The 7,452-nt window shown below is 38.3% G+C and overlaps 1 pseudogene; it reads left to right on the forward strand.

Moving 5' to 3' along the window:
- The first annotated feature begins 429 nt into the window (after positions 1-429).
- Positions 430-6,497, forward strand: LOC114763275 (uncharacterized; annotated as a pseudogene).
- Positions 6,498-7,452: the final 955 nt, after the last annotated feature.

Below are 7,452 nucleotides of genomic sequence, written 5' to 3' on the forward strand. Positions count from 1 at the left end.
ACGAAATATAGCTGAACAGGCAGATATCATATTATAAATATGAATATGAACATGTAAGCTTCAAAATGATGGGAATTCCGAAGGCATGAGATTCTAACAAAAAGCGTTGCTTCCACATGAAACAACAATCTTAATCTTATATAGTATTCGAATGTTATTGATGAGACAACGGCTGAGCCACGAGAGGTAATCCATCCATCCAGTTACGATGACAGATGCAATGAAATGACAAAATTGCCCGTGCAAGTTTACCCGGGATTAACGGTATTCTCGGCGAACCAGTTCCTCGCTTTCCCAGTTAAAAAGCAGGAATGAGCAATTCAGTCTTTTCACTGCTAGAAGACAGTTGGTTCAAAATCCAGGGAAGCCAGAACTTTGGCGGCTTTTGGGGTGAAATCCCAGATTCCCCTTCCGGGTCAAGTCCTTCCATTCCCCACGCAAATGGTTTTTTATTGGGTTTTTCTGCAAGACCGTGTCTTGAAAATCAAGGCGAAACGGCGAGATAAGGGTGTTGCCTACGGTGTAGAAAAGAGAGGTCTAAGTTGACAGCTCGCGAGTTCCCGCAATACTTGTTGCGTTGGGAGACGGAGTCATTCCCATCTCCGCTGAACAGAAACCTTTTCCCCGTACCTTAGTTGAACTCGAATTCCGATTTAGTCCTGCTCTCGATTGTTAAACTGCGTTGTTCTTATTCCCCGTTTCATTCATTTTCTCGGGAATCTGCTGTTCGGGTTCATCTCTGTAAATTTTAATTGCTGCATCACGTCGGAGGTTCTCTACTTCAGAAACCTGAAATTGCAGATCCGCGAAAGGTGGGCCAACAATCTTCTTATGTATTTCACTGATAACTACTCACACCTGATAATGTGGCAGCGCATAATTACCGTTAACTATTCGATCATGTTTTTTTGTGCGTTAAATTTTCAAATGCGTTTGCCTTAGTAATAGTAACTTAGCACTGCTTGTCTGATTACCACGTCTGCGAGTAGGAGTCCGAGGCTAGAAATCCGGTTCGTTTTTCTAATAGGTACGTTCCTGATATGTTGCGAATTGTTATGGTTGAAATTTCATATCATAATGCAGGGCCGGGCGATTGAATCAGAACAAGTTGTTTCGTAAAGTTACTATTCAATATGGGAAGAGACTTGTTGGACACGATCTTCATCCAGAAATGGAAGCGCTCTTGGTTTTTCGTTGCAACCATTGCTTCTATTTTGGCATTGGTTTCTGTGATACATCTATTCTTTCCCCTGGCACCTTCTTTCAATTATTTTAAGCAACAGCAGAACTCTTGCCTTCCCACTAATTCAGCGGCTGAATTATCAAGCACTGATGTCAATGAAAATTTCGAACCAGCAGTCGATTTGAAGCATCAATTTCCATCTGACTTGCATGGAGCAGTTGTTTATCGTGGGGCACCATGGAAGGCTGAGATAGGACAGTGGCTTGCGAGCTGTGATTTTGTTACAAAGAAAATCAACGTTACTGAGGTCACAAATGATGTTTTTTACTCGTATTCTCCACTTTTGTTTAGATTCTTGTCCTATCTTTCTGAGTTGCCAGTTTCTGAGGGTCAGTTTCTTTCCCAAGTGGCTGCGACGAGTTTTCATGCTTGTCACTGTCATGCATATGATCTCTGCTTTTGAACGCATTTTGAATTCTCAATGATTTGGTTCGTAAGCAGATAATAGCTGCCAGCGACTGCAAAAATGACTGCAGCGGTCAGGGTGTTTGTAACCGAGAATTGGGACAATGTCGGTGCTTTCATGGATATACTGGTTTGTTTAACCTCCCCTTCTTTTATGATTCTAACCTAATGTATAATGCTTAATGAGAAGCATATGGTATTGATATTTACCATTTTGACAACCCGGGAATCATGCCTTTGTAATACCATTTATTAGTTCCCTTAGTATAACGAAGTAACAAAAATTTGCGTACAGTAGGACACTATTGTTGATCGACCACCACTCCCCCCCCCCCAAAAAAAAAAAAGAAAAAAGAAAAAAGGGATCTCTTTGCACTGTCAACTTCCCTCCTGCATAAAAAAGAAGATAAAATAAAATTTGTATAACTCAACCACCTCTTTTGCTATATTTCTTGTCATTGAATAAACATTAACTAACATGGCATATGGGTTAAACTGTGATTCTTTTGGTGATTATTATTTCGCTATATGACAGGAGATGGATGCGCTGAAAGATTAAAGTTTGAATGCAACTACCCAGGATCGCCAGATCAGCCATTTGGACGGTGGGTTGTCTCAATTTGCCCGGCTAACTGTGACAGAACAAAAGCAATGTGCTTCTGTGGAGAAGGCACAAAATATCCAGATCGTCCGCTGGCAGAGACATGTGGGTTTCAATTTATGTATGTAAAATCATATTCTAACTTCAGCTTTGGTTTGCTAATTTTTTCACCATGCGCCAATTAAGTTATACTCCTGACATCTGTGTCAGTCCATCTTCTGAACCTGGTGTTCCCAAACAAGTTGATTGGGCCAAAGTTGATCAGGATGTGTTCACAACTAATAGTAGTAAAGAAGGATGGTGTAACGTGGACCCAGCTGAAGCATATGCTCTCAAGATAAAATTCAAAGCAGAATGTGATTGCAAATATGATGGTCTCTGGGTCGATTTTGTGAAGTGCCTGTGCAATCGACTTGCATTAATCAATGCTCTTTGCATGGTCATTGTCGTGGTGGATTTTGTCAGGTAATTCTTTTGTTTATTAAAATGCTTGCTATCTTTGGCGCCTGATTTGGTTACTAGAATTAATAATTTGTCACCCGTAGTTTAATCTCTTAGCACTGAGAATCATATGGTGACATACGTTTGAATATTAAAGATGCTTAATAAGAAATTATTATTGTTATTATTATTACAGAAATTTATTACAGAAAGAATTAATAATACATGTTTTGCTGCTTCTGACCATATAGCTTTGTATGAGAAATTTAGGAATGTAGTTCCAGAGGAAAATAAACATGCAAGGCTGAAAAGAAAAAAGGGGAGAATGGGCACACACAGTTTGTTAACAATGGAAATGATAACTAGAACTGGCACTCTTGTTTTGACTATGAAAATCTGGTAATTTATCCGGATAAAATCAGGACTGAAGCAAATTAAATCTGTAAGGCTCCTGTGTCAAGTTCGGAGGGTCTGTGGTTTTTGCTGTCATTGTGAGAGTCTATAGAACTAGGAAACCTCTTGGGCTATTTCAGGTTGACTTTAAATTACACGTATCAATGTTCATCATAGCACATAATTTTCCTCTATACCTTTAATTACTTGCCATCCAATCTTGGTAGAACAACTCAACTAGTATATATTTCAGTGTAACAATGGCTGGTATGGAGTAGATTGCAGCATTCCATCTGTTTCATCTTCTATAAGAGAGTGGCCCAGTTGGCTCCGTCCGGCTCAAGTTGATGTTCCTGAAAATCTTCATTTTGAAGAAGAAAAGTCAACCATAATGCCACCGTGGAAAAGAAAGGCCTCTTATATATGTCTATGATTTGCCTCCAGAATTCAACAGCCTGCTCCTTGAGGTCAGGATTCTCTGAGCATCACTCTTTTTAACATCCCAGGAACAAGCTTGTTACATAAATTATGTTTATTTGTTTTCTTTGCCTATTATAGGGCGGCCATTTTAAGCTTGAATGTGTAAATAGGATTTATGACGGTTCTAATGCTACAATATGGACAGATCAGTTGTATGGCGCCCAGGTAATTCATAAATTTAGATCATATTTAAAGCGTTTCAGTTAGTGAATTTATATTTTATAATGTATTGCAATATATCATCTGAGTCTGACGTTGCTTATTCCTCAGGTAGCACTTTACGAGAGCATCTTAGCTAGTCCTCATAGAACTTTGAATGGTGAAGAAGCAGATTTTTTTCTTTGTTCCAGTTCTTGATTCATGCATCATAACTCGTGCTGATGATGCCCCTCACTTGAGTCTGCGGTAGAATTTTTCAGCTGTTGTTTATTTTTACCAGCATATATCTATCTGTAATTTATTTCTTCGTGCAGGGCATGTGTGTGAGACAGAGTGCAATGAATACGTCAGCATAGTGGTGCCTGCGCATGTTAATTGTTGTTTAAAAGGTTTAATGAATTGCGTGTTTGTAGTAATCAAATGATAGTCACTTTCCAGATATCTATGCCATGATGAGGATGAATTTGTTTTCATTTATTTACATGAGTAGTAAAGTAAAAATTATTACATTTGAATTTAATATTCTGTTTCACCTATTAAGAATGCAACTTGTACTGTTGGGTAAAGTAGGAATAGAAATGCTTTTGATTTTTCCTGCATTTTGTTTTATAATCTTCAGGAACATAGGGGGTTAGGAGCTCTTTTACATTGGAATATTATAAGAAAGCACACAACCACATTGTCGAGCAATATCCTTATTGGAACCGTTCTTCAGGAAGGGGACCACATCTGGGTATGAGTAACAGAATAATTTTTCCGAGCGTTGAATGGAATTTAGGGAAGTAACGCTAACCTAGTTTTTCTGGTGATGAAAGTATGCTAATGACGTTGCTTTTATATGTTAAGGCAGTTTTTTTCATGGGATGAAGGTGCTTGCTATGCTCCCAAGGAGATATGGAACAGCATGATGTTAGTTTCATTGGGAAACACAAATGTAAAGCATAACCGTTCAACTACAGCTTATTGGGCTGACAACTGGGACAAAATCCATCCAAATAGGAGGGGAAATCATTCTTGTTTTGATCCTCATAAAGATCTTGTGCTCCTGCTTGGAAAGTGCCTGATGTTGGTGCATTGACTTCCAAACTGTGGGCCCGGTAAAGTTTTTTTTTTGAAGGAACTAATCATTACTTCAATCATTTGCTTTATTTATCAGTGTATTCTTAAGTTCATGACTAACAATGCAACCATTTTATGATTTGTTTCCAGGCCCCATGAGATGCGAAAGACACTGTTCTACTTCAATGGGAATTTAGGACCAGCTTACCCTAAAGGAAGACCAGAGGATTCGTAAGTTAAATGATGAACTCTTTTGGAATCTCTTAAAAGATTGTACAATAAGGCAGCATCTGATTTTGTGTTAACAGCATTTCTCGTTTCCTCTCTCTAGTAACATTGGCTTCCAATCAGTTGATTCTCCACAGGAGATTTTGATACATAGTTTCCCATAAATAAATTCCCAAAGATGCGATTCTGAGTTTCTTGGAAATGATGCAGGTATAGCATGGGGATCAGACAGAAACTAGCAGAAGAATTTGGATCAACCCCTGACAAGAAAGGTCGGCTTGGGAGACAGCATGCAGAAGATGTTATTGTGACCCCATTGCGTTCTGACAATTATCATTTGGATCTGGCAAGCTCTATTTTCTGTGGAGTGTTGCCTGGAGATGGTTGGTGGACGCATGGAAGACAGTATCCTGCAAGGATGCATTCCCGTGGTAATTCAGGTAATATATCAACACTGTCGCAAGTAAAGGGGAATAAGATAATTTTAGTTTTTTTTGGGGGGGGGGTGTGATTCCTTAGAACTGAAGCAGCTTGGCTAAGCTTCGTCATTTTTCATAAATCCATTTTTTTCCCCTTCAGAGTAATTACTAAGTGACTGAAAATATCAAATACTTGCATACTTTTGACCATTTCCCCCCTGGCTGTGTAGGATGGTATTTTCTTACCGTATGAGAATTTCCTCAACTATGACAGCTTTGCTGTTCGAATATCTGAAGATGAATCCCGAACTTGATAAGATTCTTCGGGTAGCTTCTCCTCCACAATCTTTCTAGATTTTCGTTAATGGACAATTTAAATCAAGAATTTCACATTAAGTTGACATCCTACATCTGAGTTTTTGGTGGTCTCTTGCATCCATTAGGGATTTAATAATACAGAAATAAAATTCAAGCTGGAAAAAGTTCAGAAAATCTGGCAGAGATTCTTGTATCGTGGTTCTGTTATGCTTGAAGCTGAAAGGCAAAAGACTACTGTTGGGCATGTTAGTGATTGGGCAGATGAATTCTCAAACTTGATGGAAGATGATGTCTTCACCACTTTCCTACAGGTACTTATCTGACTTAGCCATATTACATTGATAAATGTTGCACCTCTCTACAAGGTCTGTCTCCAGTTTTCAGGAAAGTCTAAATTTATGTACTTGCGGAGTAGCAAGAAGTCTTCTAGACCTCCCTTTGGTCGTTTTTATTTTGTAGGCATTACTGTTGGAAGTTGAAAATGTGAGGCCCGTTTGAGCAATTACAACATTATGTGCTACAAAGTGGAAATGATTTTACTATTGCAATTTGTCTCTAAATTTATGTGTTGACACCTAGTTTTTGTTTTTAATCAAGGTTTTGCATTACAAGTTACACATGACCCTTGGAGGCAGCAAGTCCACCTTAACAAGAAGTATGGATTGCCTAAACAGTGTGTGGCAAGCACCAATATGGGGTTTGATTGATTAGAAGGCTAGATGATTATCAAGGTCTTTCAGAGGAAAATGGAAACTGGATGGCCGTTCTGCTTTATCTGAGGATTGAGATTCAATAGACACTCTCGGCGTGCGTAAAACTGGGTCAGAGTCAAGATTCTATTTGATACACTAGGATCTCCAATACAATAATACATTCAGCCAAGGTAGACCAATATGATTCTTTTTCCCCCTTTCACATAAATATTTTGCATGTAAAATGCATTCGCTTCCTTGTTTTTATAGCCGTCTTAACTCTTAAAGGCCTTTGTGCCGCGGAATGTAAAGAATGTTTGTTGCAATACCTTATTGCTAATATTGAGAAGAGAAAGTAATCACAAATTTGTTTTCATTATCATGGTTAGTGGAAAAAGTCTTACATACATGGTGTTTTCTTTTTGGGTGAAGACACAGTGTGTTTTATTAACAGTAAAGGGGCAAGGATGTATGATACCAAACGTACGAAGGCATCGGTATAATTTTCAGGTGTGCTCGCAAGATTATCTGCCACCAACATCGCTCTGTATTTAACACAATTGAGCTGTCAGATTATAACTGAACCATACCAAACCTTGTTTTCGCCTTTTATGCGTTACTGATCTGAACTCATTCAAGTGGGCGACGAGGGCGTTCTATTTCTACTCTTCTAATTATTTATAATATATTCCTGTGACTAAAGTGTAATTCTAAGTTCTAACGAAAATTTTTAATGCTATTATAATTGTGTGTGATGATTTTATTTTTCTCTCAAGCGCTATTCTGTTTGACTGGAAGCAAAAGCAACTGAAAAAGGAACAAGGAAAAGGGAGAGAATGAGGCAATGGTCATAGTCTTCTCATTCGATTTCCTTTCCGGAAGGAGAGGCCATTATTTTCATGTTAGATGGAACCGGATTCCATATCAAAATCGATGGAATCTGATCAGATAAAAAAAAATGAGTATTCTTTATTAGATAAAATTTTCATATAATGATTAAAGTATGATGTCTTA

This window comes from Neltuma alba, unplaced genomic scaffold (genome assembly GCF_004799145.2).
Source record: "Neltuma alba isolate B1F8T4 unplaced genomic scaffold, ASM479914v2 tig00011269_pilon, whole genome shotgun sequence".
Taxonomy (NCBI): Eukaryota; Viridiplantae; Streptophyta; class Magnoliopsida; order Fabales; family Fabaceae; genus Neltuma; species Neltuma alba.